The sequence below is a fragment of the Triticum urartu genome, chromosome 7A, assembly GCF_056163025.1.
Source record: "Triticum urartu cultivar PI428250 chromosome 7A, HENAU_Tu73, whole genome shotgun sequence".
Classification (NCBI taxonomy): domain Eukaryota; kingdom Viridiplantae; phylum Streptophyta; class Magnoliopsida; order Poales; family Poaceae; genus Triticum; species Triticum urartu.
In genome coordinates, this window is record NC_141879.1 from 647,417,730 (window position 1) to 647,433,978 (window position 16,249).

A 16,249-nucleotide genomic window follows, 5' to 3' on the forward strand; every position below is an offset into this window, starting at 1 on the left:
TGTGTTGTCTCTAATGTTATAGTTTGATTAGATAGTACCATGGAGATGGATAAATTAATAAAGATGATGTGAATGATTACTTGAAAACATGCTACCACACATGCATATTGCAGATCACTGTACGTAGAAATTCTGAACCGTAATCTGTTTTGATGCTTTAGAGTAGTTCTCCTCTAGCTTGCTGCTGTTATTCAATGTAGTACTCCACAAAAATATCCATGGCAACTGAAAATTTCAGTCTTTGGTAAAATAAAGTTGGACGCAGGTGTTCAGCCTTGCATTGGTTGCTTTCATGCGGACTCAAGTGTGAAGAATGAAGAACTGAACATGCATGATAGAGGATGTTGGATAGGTATATTCTTTAAGTTGTCCTATATTGTTTATTGCCCACCCTTAATTTGCTTGGCCTGATTATATTTTTCATATGCAACTCCATGGTCGATGTTAGCATAATCTTGATTAGTTGTTAGCTAGGTTTAGATTTCCAATGTTATTTTATTAGTCCGGCGTAATAGTCCGGCTAGGATTAGTACTTTCCTATGTATATGTTTTACTAAGTTGTTTCATAATTGGGCTAGGTGGTGTCCGGCAAGGTATTGCACTTTGGCCCTGTAGTTGTGTTAGTAGGACAGGCTGTGTCTAGGTTGGATTATAGTTCTGTACGAGCAGGTTTAGGTTGAGTTGGGCAGCATATTCACTGGTCCAGATCGTTGCATGTATATGTGTAGCAGGTCCTCAGTTTTGTAATGGTGGGATTTGAGAAGAAATAAAGAAAAAAGAGGGGAGCAAGGCACGTGCTTTGCGAAAGTTTTTGTGTGAGCCTGTTTGTTGGTTTTGATGTAATCGCCCCGTAGGAAATTCCAATACTTGAGTTCCATATAGTTGATTAATGATTTGAACAAGTTGCCTAACACTGTTTCTCATAGATAAATATAGGTGAGAAAAGTGATGGATTGCAATGCATGAAACCAATAATGTTGACACAGTCTTCAGATGGTGTATAGCTTAATATGTTAAAAAACATGTGTGATCTTACAATTAGTTTCTCCTCGATGAAACAATCAAACCCACAGTTTAATCCATCATTTGTTCTCTTTCTTCAGCTTTCGTTCTCTGAATAATGGTGGTCTGCTAAACGATACATTTGTTCATTCTAAAAAACTTCAGTGCACTTGCAACAGGTAACCAAGGATACTGTAGCATCGTGAGCTGTTGGTATTGCTGAAAGCAAACGTATACGAAGATGCTTCAATTTCTCAAGCCTATCGTTATATGCTGAACTCATTTTTTATGGTGTGACCCACATTATACCCTCTCAAACTAGACAAATAATGTGACTATTATTGTTTGGAGCATGGTTATTCGCTCAAGGAAACAAGTTTCATATTTTTATCACAGATTTCAGATTTTTTTTGTCTCAGTTTTTCATATCTTATACCTTATCATGACACTTTTTCTTCTATCACCAATCTCCATTGATACTCTCCCATCTTCCTGATCTCCGACACGTAGCATAAAAAAATCCACTTCTATTGATAATAACAGCATCTCCCTTGATCTTACGAACCTCTAAATCCATAATTATTCAATCCAGCAAATGACATTGTCCATCGAGGAACCAGTGATGCTCATGGTACGAGTAAAGAAAGAGTTATCTTTCAATCCAGTTCACTTTTGGGGTTTTTTATACTTGGACTATGCTTCTGACGTCTATCTTAGATCCACATTTTATTGCTCATGTTCTATGTTAGGCCTGATTTGATGGGTTTTATAAGAATTCCAACGGATTCGTTTTCTTTTTTCAGGTTCAAAACATAATATGCAATTGATTTTATTTTAGGGAGTACCTAGAACTCATCTAGATAAGATATAATTTGGTCTCATTCACTTTAAAAACAAGAACAAATACAACCCACGTCAGCACACACGCATCTTATAGCATCACATCCAATGGCTATAAAAAGTGAATGAGACCAAATTATATCTCATCTAGATGAGTTCTAGCAAAACTGTTTATTTTATCCAAAGACTGTAATTTCATTCAGGTATGTTCTCTTTCTTTTGTGTAATTTCTATGAAGGATGACCAGTCAATTGTTTCCTAGGCTAGCTTGATTGTTGGGCACAGGTTATTATCTGCAAGACAGAAAATGCTTATGTTCCATGCAATAGACTTTGGAGGCACGCATACATTTTTGACCCTATCCACAAGAGCCACTAGATCACGAAATTGACGAGATTCTAATTTACCTTTTCCTGAATGCCTGAGACTGAATTAGAACAGAACTATGTGGCACCCCCTCCATGCAAAATAGGCCCATGCATGGATCATATATCTCATCAGATCACCGTGTTGCCCAACTTTATATTGCCTAATACATCGGATGTTAGAGTTGTGTATCTTCTCTCGAGTTGTTTTCCTAATTATTAGGGTGCTGGATTTTTCATTGTTACTAAGTAACAATCGGACATGACATCAGTCCATGCACTACAACTTTCGTATGCTAATCTACGCTCAAAATATGATGATTGTATGCTTGGTTTAGAGAGTGGATGGATATGTTAAGCATGTTTTGTACTAGATTGTGCAGTATAATCCGATTATTTGCCCAGTAACCAAATATGAAAAGTGTCATATGGTAGTCAAACCCAATACACCTCAGGTACCCCAAGTAGATGCAGCGGACCTCCAAGTTGCCAAGTTCTAAAGGTTAATCTTACATAGAAGCAACAAAACTAAACATGTACGTAAGAGTAATGTACATTCAAGAAAGATATCTACTTACGTTTAAAGTGTTTGTTTTTTTGGAAAGTGAATGGTATAAAGTTTTTTTGTTAATGCCATGTCTATACTGGAACCACCAAATTCGCAGAGTTTCTAGCATACTCGGCAAAGCCTAGAAACAACTCAACATTGTGTTTGCCGATTTTTGTTCTCGATCGGCAAACAACACTCGGCTGGACGGACATGAACAATCATTAAATTTACGGAGTTCTTATTATCAGTCACTTGACAAACATTTAAATAGCCATTTGCCGATTTTCAAATAAATGAAAACTCGCCAAACTACCATGATAGGAATCATATGCATGTTAATTCATAGGAAACTCATATACAGGGTGGCAGGTAATGGACATCCGAGATGTGCGCCGGTTTGCTTGGTTTGATAAATACGATTGTAGGTAAGTATCGTATCTGTATTTTGGTAAATACAGTATGGATGTAAAATTTGTTTTGGTTTCATTATATACAAAATTATATCAGGAAGGTTTTTCTATATACCTTATTAGCCTAAGTTCATGTGAATTCAAAATAGAGGGAAACGGGTTACCTCTGTCTATATGTTAATGTATGAGTACTTAACTTTCAGGAAACCACTAGTACAATGAAAGGTAACATGTTTACATCAATACAATATGGTATGATGGAAGCAAAGGAGATGCATAAAAGTGCAGTGGTCGAAACATGTACAGAAGGTCAACCACATGACTATTTTCTCTATGCATGACTTTATTATATAAGTTGGTGACCAGGATTTTGTCTTTTTATGAGAATTTATTGGAACAATATAAAAAGTAATAAATTTTTTTTCTGGTGTGTGCATCTATTAATGTTTTTTTATTGATTCTGTGGACGGAATAGATGTCAAGTGAATGAACAATCAGAAAATTTTAATTTCAATGTGTTGAAGGCATTATATACCAAGATTAGAGGTGATTAAAAAATTGATTATTTTCTGTACATAGAGAACATTTGTGTATATGCGATCATACCAGATTCTATTATTTTTAAGTACTAAATTTTAACAATGCTAAGATTTGAATATTAAACATATATGGTCATAGGACAAGATGGAACTGTTCCAATAAAAATATGAAAATTCTTGATTTCCTTACTCCCAGTAAATAAAATATAGTCTCAAAATATTATCCAATTGTAGGTTACTAAACTAGCCCGTGCGAATGCACGGGTTGGCGACTAGTACTAATAGAGAACCATATCCATCATCGGAACGGTATATAGCTATGGTAGAAGAAACAGTTCTCCTCGTCTCTCTTTTGTTGTAGCTAGATACTTCCATAGTTGTCTGCACTAGAGCTTCAGTTGAGCAGCATGTTCTTGCTTTAAGTTATAGTAGTTGACAGACATCTATATCCAATGGGTTCCTTCAACTCATCCTTCGCACCAACCTCTCTTCTATTTGTGTTTGTTTCTTTTTTGCTTTGCAAATGTTGTTTGTCAGCAAAATAAAGTGCATACATTTGAGTGCTTTGATATCTACTTCGATTATTCCTCAAGACACTCAACTGTTACAGTTATGAGCTCTGAGCTAGTTTAATACCCATGTCATTACACGTGAATATCTACAGATGAACATGATATATGTAGTTTGCTGTGTTGCAAGGTCAGTGTTGAAACTTAAATTCTGTATAAACATGCCATTCTGAATTGATGTAATAACTATGCATGGTTACCCAATCACATTTAAAATAAAATAAAATCTAGTGACAAACATAGCAAAAGATCTAGTAAGGTCACTGCTCTAGTGCCACCACCACATGGTTTGCTCTCACTTCAAATGACAACCTACAGGCTTTAGACTTCAGAGGTGCATGAAAACTTTATCCTGCAACTCTAATAATAAACTCATGTATTGAATAGGCAACTGACTATTTGTTCCTTGCATCATCTAACAATTTTTTAAAAGTCAACCAATTCACTGAATAACTAGTAACAAATAGATCCTTTTGTCTCCATGTTGCTTTGTGTAATCAGTCTCTTCAGGAACAACCAAGCAATCAGGTGAACTAATTACTTGGTTAATATCCATTTTCTTTCCAAGAAAACCTTGTTCGACCAAGTATTACAATGAGATAGATGTATGTATTCTCTTGCAAATTGAAGCGAGCTAGATACCGCTCGAGTTTGACTTCCTATCCTTTCATCTACAAGGTTTCATGCATGTACTTTGTATATAGGAAGCTTACTTTCTTTTGTTCTTGACAACTGAAGTAGTACTTTCCGGATAGTATATGACACTCTCATATTTATCTAGCATACTATTAAGGCCCTGTTCGGTTCAAAGGGAGGAAAACCATAGGATTGGGAGGAAATGATGGGAAAGGAAAGGAAACAAGGTGTCAAACACAGGAATACATAGACCATATAGGAACAACGGCACATGTGTTCAGAATGCAGGAAAAATGAAGTATATGAATCTAGATAAGTTGGTCCCACGTGATGATTTTTTCTACGTAAAAAATGCTAACATGCCGGTTGAGTTCAGGTTAATGGGCCCCAGCATGCACAGATCCATCTTGATCTGAACTTCATGTGGATCCCAACGTGTGTAGTTGAGGGGCTCTGCCTCGGGCCAACGCACAAAAAATGAGCTGGGAGTGGATGCATGGCTTTCCTGAAAAGTACAGGCCCAGAAAAACTTTCCAAAGGATTGGAAAGCATACCCGTGTCTAGAACGCAACTACAATAAAAAAGACCATGTGGGAAACGATTCCTTTGAAGTTTCCTTCGCTTTTCCGGTGAAGCGAATAGCCATTAAGTGCAGAGGACATACGGTAATTAGTGCAATCACCTGCGCTTTGCTGCTGAGTTTTCTCCTTGTCGGCTTATTTGCCTGCTGTTATCTTATTATGTTGAACTTAATTTGATTTCAGTGAGAGTGAAACCTACTAAGCAAGCTTTTTGCGAAATATGTAATTTCGATTGAATACCCGCTCTCACAAAAATTGTAGCAGAAATATTGTGAGAAAAGGACACCAAATTTAACTATCGTCTTTCGTAGCAGTTTCAATCAACTTAGTCTCAGGGCCATGCTTCTTCACAATCTCAGCACTATAGTTTGCTACATTTTCTATCACAGCACCTGCGTTGCCGTTTGCAGCTCCGTTGTTGGAGATTCCAGCTCCTGGCGTACAAAGTTGATGACTTCGTCAGCATACACCCAGAGTTCGTGTTGCTACCTCTCTCCTGATACCTATCACTCCCATCCAATGGCTAGGCCCTTGAGATAGCGAGCCAAAAATTGAAAGAGAACAACAACAGATCTATCATCACTAGTTCTTCCAATGCCAGGAAATCGATATCAAATAGACATCAGGTCAACAAGGAATGGCTTATAGATATGTAGGTGGTAGTCAAACTAATAATGGTAATGGATTTGATGGCGCACTGGTAGAAAAAGAGCCTATAGTCCCGGTTCGTATGGGCCTTTAGTCCCGGTTCCTGAACCGGGACTAAAGTGTCGGTACTAATGCCCCGACCCTTTAGTCCCGGTTCAATCCAGAATCGGGACTGATGGGCCTCCACGTGGGCAGTGCGCAGAGCCCAGTCAGGAGACCCTTTGGTCCCGGTTGGTGGCACCAACCGGGACCAATAGGCATCCACGCGTCAGCATTTCTGTGGCTGGGGTTTTTGTTTTTTTTGAAGGGGGGGGGGGGGGGTTGGGGGTTTTGGGGGGTTAATTTAGGTGTTTCATATATTGTGTTAGCTAGCTATAATTAATAGAGAGAAGTGTCCTCTCTTATGTCCGTGCTTGGTCGACGCTACGTACTATACATACGTATAGAGAGGACTAGACACGCTGGCTAGCTAGTAAGCAAACGAAGGAAACAGAAGATCGTCATGAACATATATGCATACAGAGAGAAGTGATATCGACCACCTCTGCTTCTCCGAGAGATTGGTCGAACAACAAATTCTCGTATATCTATCTGACACTACCGGCTACATATATACAATAATTATCTCTTACAAATATAATCATATGGACTCAGGGTCCACATAGAATTCTCCATCTTCAGGGATCACGTGGTCAAGAAAGAATGCCGCCAATTCCTCTTGAATTGCTCGCATGCGAGCTGGTGCTAGGAGTTCATCCCGCTTCCGAAACATCTAATTTGAAGAAGGGGGTCAATACATATATATATGAATGAATGAAACTCAACACAAATGATGGTAATAAAATAAAATTGTGAATGTTGTTATTTACGTACTTCATATTGTTCGTTAGAGTACCCGCCCCGCTCACAGGTCGTGTGGCGGATGGACTCGCAGATGTAGTATACACAGAAATCATTCCCTTATTCCTGCCACAACCACTTTACAAGAAATAGAGGTCAATCAAACTGATAAGCAAGAATGCTAAATGGTATTGATGAAACTAGCGCTTGAATCACTAGGAGATGCGCGGAACATGCTACTATAGTACTTACTTTCGGGTGTCTAAATTCCAGCTCCTTCGGCAGTCCCGGAACTGTTTTGGTGAATTTTCTCCAAACCCTACCGGACAAAGAAAACAATTACTTGATATCAGGAAATGAACAAAGTTGCTGATATGGTGGATAATGATTGATTTAACTTACTTCTAGAGTATTTGAGTCATGTCTGCATAGTCCTGGAGATCTTTTCGTTTTGAGTCTAAGACGGTTACTAGTCCCTGCTCAAGCTTAATCTCTAGGAGAATATAGTGGAAACTGCACACGCATGCATAACTCATGAATTACATTACTATAACCTTGACTAATATATAAGGGAAACCGAATACGCACAAGACAGTAACACTCACCTGAAGTTGTAAGGAAAGAGTATTATATCTTTGTTTTGATTTATTACGAACGATCGTAGCAAGTTGGCCTCGGTAGCTGCGGCATGAAGTTTAACCTGAGTTGCATCTATGAGATATGTGTTAATGAGTTGCATCTTCAATACTTTGACACTAGGAAACCTCTCTCGACCCCTCGGCGATCCTCGACCCCTCGAACCCTCGACGACCCTGGAACCCTCGACCCCTAGACGACCCTGCTGGAACCCTCGACCCTCGAACCTATAGAACCCTCGAACCCTCGACCCTGAAACCCTCGACCCTTGACCCCTTAACGACCCTCGACCCTCTACCCTAGTTCCCGACCCTCGACCCCTCGAAGAGGAGAAATAAATAAGAAGAAGAAAAAAGAAGAAAAAGAAGAGGAGAAGGAAGAAAGGAATAGTGGAGAAGAAGAGAAAATAGATCCTCTCCTCTTCTTCTTTCTTTCCTCTTCTTATTTTCTTCTTTCCTATCCTTCTTTTTCTAAAATTGTAATTTTTGCATATATAAAACTTTTCTAAAATTGTAACTTTCTATATAAAACTTTCCTATCGGGAGGGGGAGAAGATCGAAGAAAAAAAAGAAGAAAAAAAAGAGGAGAAGAAGAAAGGAATAGAGGAGAAGAAGAATCTATTCCTATTTTTTCTTCTTCTCCTCTATTCCTTTCTTCTTCTCCTCTTCCTTTTCTTCCTCTCCTCGTCTTCTCCTTCTTCTTCTCCTTCTTTCTCTACTTATTTTCCTTTTCCTTATTTTACGTTTTCCTCTCCACTAACATAAAATGCACTAACCTAAAATGCAACAAACATAAAATGCACTAAAGAGGCTCAACTAACCTAAAATCAGTGATAAAATGCACTAACCTAAAATCGATATCTACTAACAACTTAAAAAAATTAATACATATATGAAAAAATGCATATATGAAAAAAAAACATCATCATATCTTCAACAGAAAAAAAACATCATCATATCATCAACAGAAAAAAAACATCATCATATCATCAACAGAAAAAAAAACATCATCATATCATCAACATCATCATATCATCAACCTAAAGGGCGCCGACGCGGGGCGACGACGGGCTCGGGGCGGCGACGGGCTCGGGGCGGCGACGGGGCGGGGCGGCGGCGGCGGGCTCGGGGCGGCGACGGGGCGGGGCGACGGCGGCGGGCGCGGGGCGACGACGGGCTCAGGGCGATGGCGCGGGGCGACAACGTACGGGCTCGGGGCGGCGACGGGGCGGGGCGGGGCGACGGCGGCGGGCGCGGGGCAACGGCGCGGGGCGACGACGGGCTTGGGGCGGCGACGACGACGACGATTAGCCTGGGGGCGTCGGGGCGAATGGGAGCGGTTGGCCAAAATTTCACAAGTGGTGGCTTATATAGCCAGAGCAATGGTCCCGGTTCGTGCTACGACCCAGGACTAATGCTCCCTTTAGTCCCGGTTGGTGCGACGAACCGGGACCAAAGGCCAATTTTCGGCAGCCGAAAGGGCGGGAAGCGAAGGCCATTGGTCCCGGTTGGTGGCACCAACCGGGACTAAAGGGGGCATTGGTCAATGGCCTTGTGCTCCATCGCTAGCTGAAGTTTAGTCCCACATCGCTAGCTGAAGGGCGCCGAAACTTGTTTATAAGCGGTGTTGTGCCTCCCCATTCGAGCTCCTCTCTAATGCAGGCTTTCGGGCCTAAACTTGTTACTGCCTATGGGCCTATTGGGCCTCTACGGGCCTGAATCCTGGCCCATGTAGGGTTTCTAGTCGTATTCAGGCCGTGGAGGCCCAGTAGGTGGCATTTTTTTTGGTTTTTTCTTTTTTATTTCTACATTTTTTGGTTTTTTATTTTTTTCATTTCTACTTAAAACTAAATACTTACAGTTTTTTAGTGATTTCTTTTTGCTTTTAGGTTACAAAAATTATAAACTTTCTGTTAGTCCCATTAGTTTTAAATTTTGAATAGTTTAAATTTGAATTTTTAAAAATTTGTGTGAATCACTAGTTTATGAATAACTTTACTATAAAAATAATTTTTTTTCTATTTATTTTTTATATATACTTACAACTAAATACTTATAGTTTTTTAGTGATTTCTTTTTGATTTTAGGTCACAAAAATTATAAACTTTCTGTTAGTGCCATTAGTTTTAAAATTTTGAATAGTTTATATTTGAATTTTATAAAATTTGTGTGAATCACTTGTTTATGAATAACTTTACTATAAAAATAGATTTTTTTTCTTCTTTGCTATTTATTTTTTATTTATACTTTCAATTAAATACTTATAGTTTGATTTTAGGTCACAAAAATTATATTCTTTTTGCTATTGAAGAATATTATAGTTTTATTTTAGTTGATCATAACATAATTTTTTAATTGATTGTTTTTATTTTCATAAAAGTTTTGTAGTTCATTCTGTTTGCTATTAATTTATTATTTAAGCTAAATGACTCTGAAATTGGAAAGCATTTCAAAATGAATTCTGAAAAGGCTGAAAGTTGGCATGGTATCATAATTTCACCCACATATCATGTGCATGCATAAAACGGACAATGGTAGCATGTTCGTCTGTTACAAATTTGACATGGTATCATCATAATAGTTGCGGGAGAAAGTCTTCACTTTTTCTTCGCTTGTGTCATTTGCTTATTGCGCCGTAACCATGGATAATCTTTATTGTTTATCAGGATTCTTGGGTCAGCCTTGACATTGAAGGAAGGAATTTCATGAAACTTTTCATAATCTTCAGACATGTCTGTCTTGCCGTCCACTCCCAGGATGTCCCTTTTTCCTGAAAGAACTATGTGGCGCTTTGGCTCATCATATGATGTATTCGCTTCCTTATCTTTTCTTTTTCTCGGTTTGGTAGACATGTCCTTCACATAGATAACCTGTGCCACATCATTGGCTAGGACGAACGGTTCGTCAGTGTACCCAAGATTTTTCAGATCCACTGTTGTCATTCCGTACTGTGGGTCTACCTGTACCCCGCCACCTAACAGATTGACCCATTTGCACTTAAACAAAGGGGCCTTAAAATCAGGTCCGTAGTCAAGTTCCCATATGTCCACTATGTAATCATAATATGTGTCCTTTCCGCTCTCGGTTGCTGCATCAAAGCGGACACCGCTGTTTTGGTTGGTGCTCTTTTGATCTTGGGCGATCGTGTAAAATGTATTCCCATTTATCTCGTATCCTTTGTAAGTCAATACAGTCAAAGATGGTCCCCTGGACAACAAGTACAACTCATCACAAACAGTGTTGTCACCTCTGAGACGTGGTTCCAACCAACTGCTGAAAGTCCTGATGTGTTCACATGTAATCCAGTCGTCGCACTGCTCCGGGTGTTTGGAGCGCAGACTGTTCTTGTGTTTATCGACATACGGGGTCACCAAGGTAGAGTTCTGTAGAACTGTGTAGTGTGCTTGAGACCAAGAATATCCGTCCCTGCATATTATTGAGTCTCTTCCAAGAGTGCCTTTTCCAATCAGTCTCCCCTCATACCGCGATTTAGGGAGACCTATCTTGTTAAGGCCAGGAATGAAGTCAACACAAAACCCGATAACATCCTCTGTTTGATGGCCCATGGAGATGCTTCCTTCTGGCCTAGCACGGTTACGGACATATTTCTTTAGGATTCCCATGAACCTCTCAAAGGGGAACATATTGTGTAGAAATACGGGCCCCAGGATGACAATCTCGTCGACTAGATGAACTAGGACGTGCGTCATGATATTGAAGAAGGATGGTGGGAACACCAGCTCGAAACTGACAAGACATTCACTACTGGAATCAGCTACTTTGCCATCAGCCAGCTCTTTGTCGTCAGCTAGCGGACGACAAAGAAGCTCTTTGCCATCAGCTACCTGAAAGCAGACGGCAAAGAACAGGCTGATGGCAAAGAAAGCCTTTGCCATCAGCCTGTTCTTTGCCGTCCGCTAGCGGACGGCAAAGAGGGAGGGGGCCCCACTGAGGAGCTGGTTAAAAAAATACTTAACGGCCCCCCTCTTTGCCGTCCGCTAGCGGACGACAAAGCGCACATTAGCGGACGGCAAAGCTTAAACGTATGTAACGGCCGGCACGCCCCCCCTCTCTCTCTCTGTTTCCCTCCCACACACGCGCGCCGCCGCCCCCACCACTCGCCGTCGCCCCGCCACCCCACCGTCCCCCCGCCCCGTCGCCCCACCGCCCCGTCGCTCCGGCCCCCGCCCCGTCTTGGCGCCGCCGCGCCCAGGCCCCCCGGCGACCCGGCCCCCCCGCGCCCCACCGCCCCGGGCGCCGTCGCTCCATCGGCCGCCCGCCCCGTCGCCCCCGCCGCGCCCCGGCCCCCCCGCGCCCCCCCCCCCCCCCCCCCGCGCCCCCCCCCCCCGCGCCCCACCGCCCTGGGACCGGCGCCGCCGCCCCAGGCCGCCCCGCCCCCTCCTCCACCGGCCACCTCCTCCACCGGCCCAGGTGAGCTCTACCTCTCCTTTTTTCTGTTTTTTTTAGTTTTAGGTTTATGTTTAGTTTAGATTTAGTTTTAGTTTTAGGTTTATTTTTAGGTTTAGGTTTAGTTTTAGTTTAGTTTTAGGTTTAGATTTAGTTTTTTCCTTTTTTTTCTTCTGTTTTTTTAGTTCTAGGTTTATGTTTAGATTAGATTTAGGTTTAGTTTTAGGTTTAGTTCAGTTTTAGGAAAGAAAAAGAAGAAGAAGAAAAAACAGGAGAGGAGGAGGAGAAGAAGAGGAAAAAGGAAAGGAAGAAGAAGAAGAGGAGGAGGAGGAGAAAAAAGAAGAAGAGGAAGAAGAAGAAGAAAAAAACAGGAGAGGAGGAGAAGAAGAAGAGGAAAAAGGAAAGGAAGAAGAAGAAGAGGAGGAGGAGAAGAAAAAAGAAGAGGAAGAAGAAGAAGAAAAAAACAGGAGAGGAGGAGAAGAAGAAGAGAAAAAAGGAAAGGAGGAAGAAGAAGAAGAAGAAGGAAAAAAAGGAAGAAAAGGAAGAAAAGGAAGAAGAAGAAGAAGAAGAAGAAGAAGAAGAAGAAAAGGAAAAAGACCCCGACCCGGCACCCCGACACGACACCTCGACCCCGACACCCCGACCCCGACACCCCGACCCCGACCCCGACCCCGACCCCGACCCCGACACCCCGACCCCGACACCCCGACCCCGACCCCGACACCCCGACCCCCCGAGCCTGACCCGACACCCCGACCCCGAGCCTGACCCGACACCCTGACCCTGACACCACACCCCGACCCCGAAACAACACCCCGACACCGACACGGCACTACCCCGACATCGACACGACACCCCGACCCCCCGACCCTGACACGGCACCCCGACACCGACAGGACACCCCGACCACCGACACCTCCCGAAAAGGTGTTCTTTGGCCTTCCAGAGGCCGAAGGGGTCATATATTTGTGAATTATTAGTTAGGTCATATATTTTTCGATTTTTTTATGAAAAACATCATATATAATTGTGTTGATCGTGTAGTTTTAAATGTGCAGTTGTTTCATCGCTGCGAGGTTTGGTGTTCGACGACCTCATCGTGCGTTTGACGAGCTCTGCCCCTTCGTTCGTGGGTGAGCACAAATGACAAGTCCTCCTCCCCCATTAATTATTTGATCTATTCCGATGAAACTTGATAGCTAGCTATATATGTGTCTTGAATCATCAATATGCGTAACCAATATGTCTCTCCCGTTCGAAAGCGTCATAGTTATAAATATGCATGCATTTGCATATTTATAACCTTGATTCTTTCAAATTGTCCAACGCTATCCATGGACAGCCCGAGTATGTGTAGATTGGGTTCGTTTTCCCATATGCTTTGCTCCGGATCCGACGCATATATTTCGTCAGTGCCTCCCCTGTTGTTCTCCGGGTACACATCCTCTCTGTTTATTGCAGAGACGTGTATCAGGAGAACAGCGGGGAGGTGCTGCCGAAATTTTGCGTCGGATCCGGAGCATAGCATGGGAAAATGAACCCAATCTACACATACACGGGTGGGATTAGGACCTATCATTACCTATTAGAGTGTAGGTTGCATGGACGTAATAAAATTGACAAAGTAGATCAACTGATGAATATATACATGGTGAATTACATATATAATTGTTGTGTGCCCAGTAGCTCTGAAAGTCAAGACGAGTGACCGTGCGTGGATGTATACCGGTCACACTGGTCAGAACAAATGGAGCGCTAAATGGTTCACAAAAACTAAGGGGTTTGTGCAAGCCGCATTTGCAAATGGCCAAAAGAAAACCTGGTGCCCCTGTTTCCGGTGCGGCAATTGGGAAAAGAAGACAAGAGGCTGAAATGGGCAAACACCTGCAGAAGAGTGGTTTTACGCCCGATTATATGGTGTGGACATTTCATGGTGAGTCTGCCCAACGTGACCGAGCTGAGGTGGATGGTCGTCGCAGCGACGAGCATGGTACCGAGATGGAAAACATGGTGCAAGGCTATGATGATGCTCGGGATTCGGACGAGGAGATGGAGGAATCTGCAAAGGCCTTCAATGAAATGTTGGAGTCTTCGAAACGTCCGCTCCACGAGCACACTGAGCTTTGTCAGTTGGATGCCATCTCACAAGTAATGGCTCTGAAGGCTCAGTTCAACTTGGGCAGAGAATGCTATGACGCAATTATGACAGTATTTGGGCGCTTTCTACCCAAAGGCCATGTAATGCCTGCAAACCTGTACCAGTCGTACAAAATCCTCCGTGCACTGAAGATGCCCTATGAGAAGATACATGCCTGTGAGAAAGGATGTGCCTTATTTAGGCTTGACTATGCGGACTTGAACTATTGTCTCATTTGCAAGTCTTCCAGGTATATTGTGGTAGACAACGGTATGGGTGAGAAGACATAGACCAAAATCCCCGTTAGTGTTCTTCGGTATATGCCAATCGTACCAAGACTTCAACGTCTTTTCATGGTCGAAGAGACGGCCAGACAGATGACATGGCACAAAACAGGCAAAAGAACCGAACTAGATGCAGATGGGAATCTGATGATGGTACACACATCGGATGGTGTTGCGTGGAAAAAGTTTGATGAATTACATGCTGACAAAGCGGCAGATCCGAGGCATCCTCGAGTCGGCATCAGCACGGATGGGTTCAGTGTGTTTGGTATGACGGCAGCCCAATACAGTTGTTGGCCCGTATTTGTCTTTCCACTCAATCTCCCCCCCGGACAGATTATGCAAAGAAAGAACATTTTCGTGACGTTGATAATTCCAGGACCCAACTATCCGGGCAAAAATATGAATGTGTACATGCAGCCGCTTAAGGACGAATTGCAAGAAGCCTGGGATAATGGGTTCAAGACATACGATGCCTTTAGCAAACGGAACTTCATAATGCGTGTCTGGTACATGTACTCGACACATGACTTGCCGGCGTATGCGCTATTCATTGGCTGGTGTGTGCATGGAAGGTTCCCGTGCCCCACATGCAAGGGAGCTCTTGAGTTTCGTTGGCTTCAAGCCGGTCGCAAGTTTTCTTGCTTCGACATGCATAGACAGTTCCTGGATCCTCGCCATAAGTTCAGGAAAGACAAGAAGAACTTCATCAGGGGTAGAGTTGTCAAAAACTCTGCACCACCTGCAATGACAGGCCAACAGACCCTAGATCAGTTAAACGCTCTCGAGCCAGATCCACAACGTCCAGGGTACTTCAAGGGGTATAATACTAAGCACGCGTGGACTCACAAAACATGCTTATGGGATCTGCCTTACTTCAAAGACCTCCTTTGCCCACACAACATCGACGTGATGCACACTGAGAAGAATATCGCCGAGGCACTTTTTGGTACATTGTTCGGCATAGATGGGAAGTCAAAGGATAATACTAAGGCTAGAGTCGATCTGGAGGCGCTATGTGATAGGCCGTTACAAAACATGAAAGAACCGAAAGGAAAGCAGAACTGGACGAAGCCAAAGGCATGGTTCAATCTTGGAAGGCCAGCTATGAGGGAAATTCTCTTGTGGGTGCAACAGCAGTTGATGTTCCCCGATGGGTATGCAGCGAATCTAAAGAGGGGAGCGAATCTTGATAAACTGAAGATATTTGGTCTCAAGAGTCATGATTGGCACATATGGATTGAGCGGGTAATGCCAGTGATGTTGCGTGGCTTCATCCCTGAGGATGAATGGCTAGTACTGGCAGAACTCAGCTATTTCTTCCGTGTTCTTTGTGCGAAAGAACTATCGCCTGGCATGCTAGAAGAAATGGAAGAGTTGGCGCCGGAGTTGATCTGCAAGTTAGAGAAGATCTTTCCACCGGGCTTCTTTAATCCAATGCAGCATTTGATTTTGCATCTCCCGACCGAGGCAAGATTGGGGGGGCCCGTGCAAAATCGTTGGTGCTACCCAACTGAGAGGATGCAGAAGACGCTTCGAGAAAAATGTAAAAATAAACGTAGAATTGAAGCATCGATGGCTGAGGCATTCATCACAGAGGAGGCGGCAAACTTCGTAACAGCGCACTACGAAGCCAAAAATCGTCATTTGCATAATCCGAAGCCTCAGTACAATGCTGACGAGCCTAAAAAGGGTGGATCCAACCTCAGCCTATTCAAAGGGAATCTCGCACCAGCTAGTGTTTCACATCCAGTATCTTTGGATAATGAAGAATGGCGGACCATTTTGTTGTATATCTTCAACAAC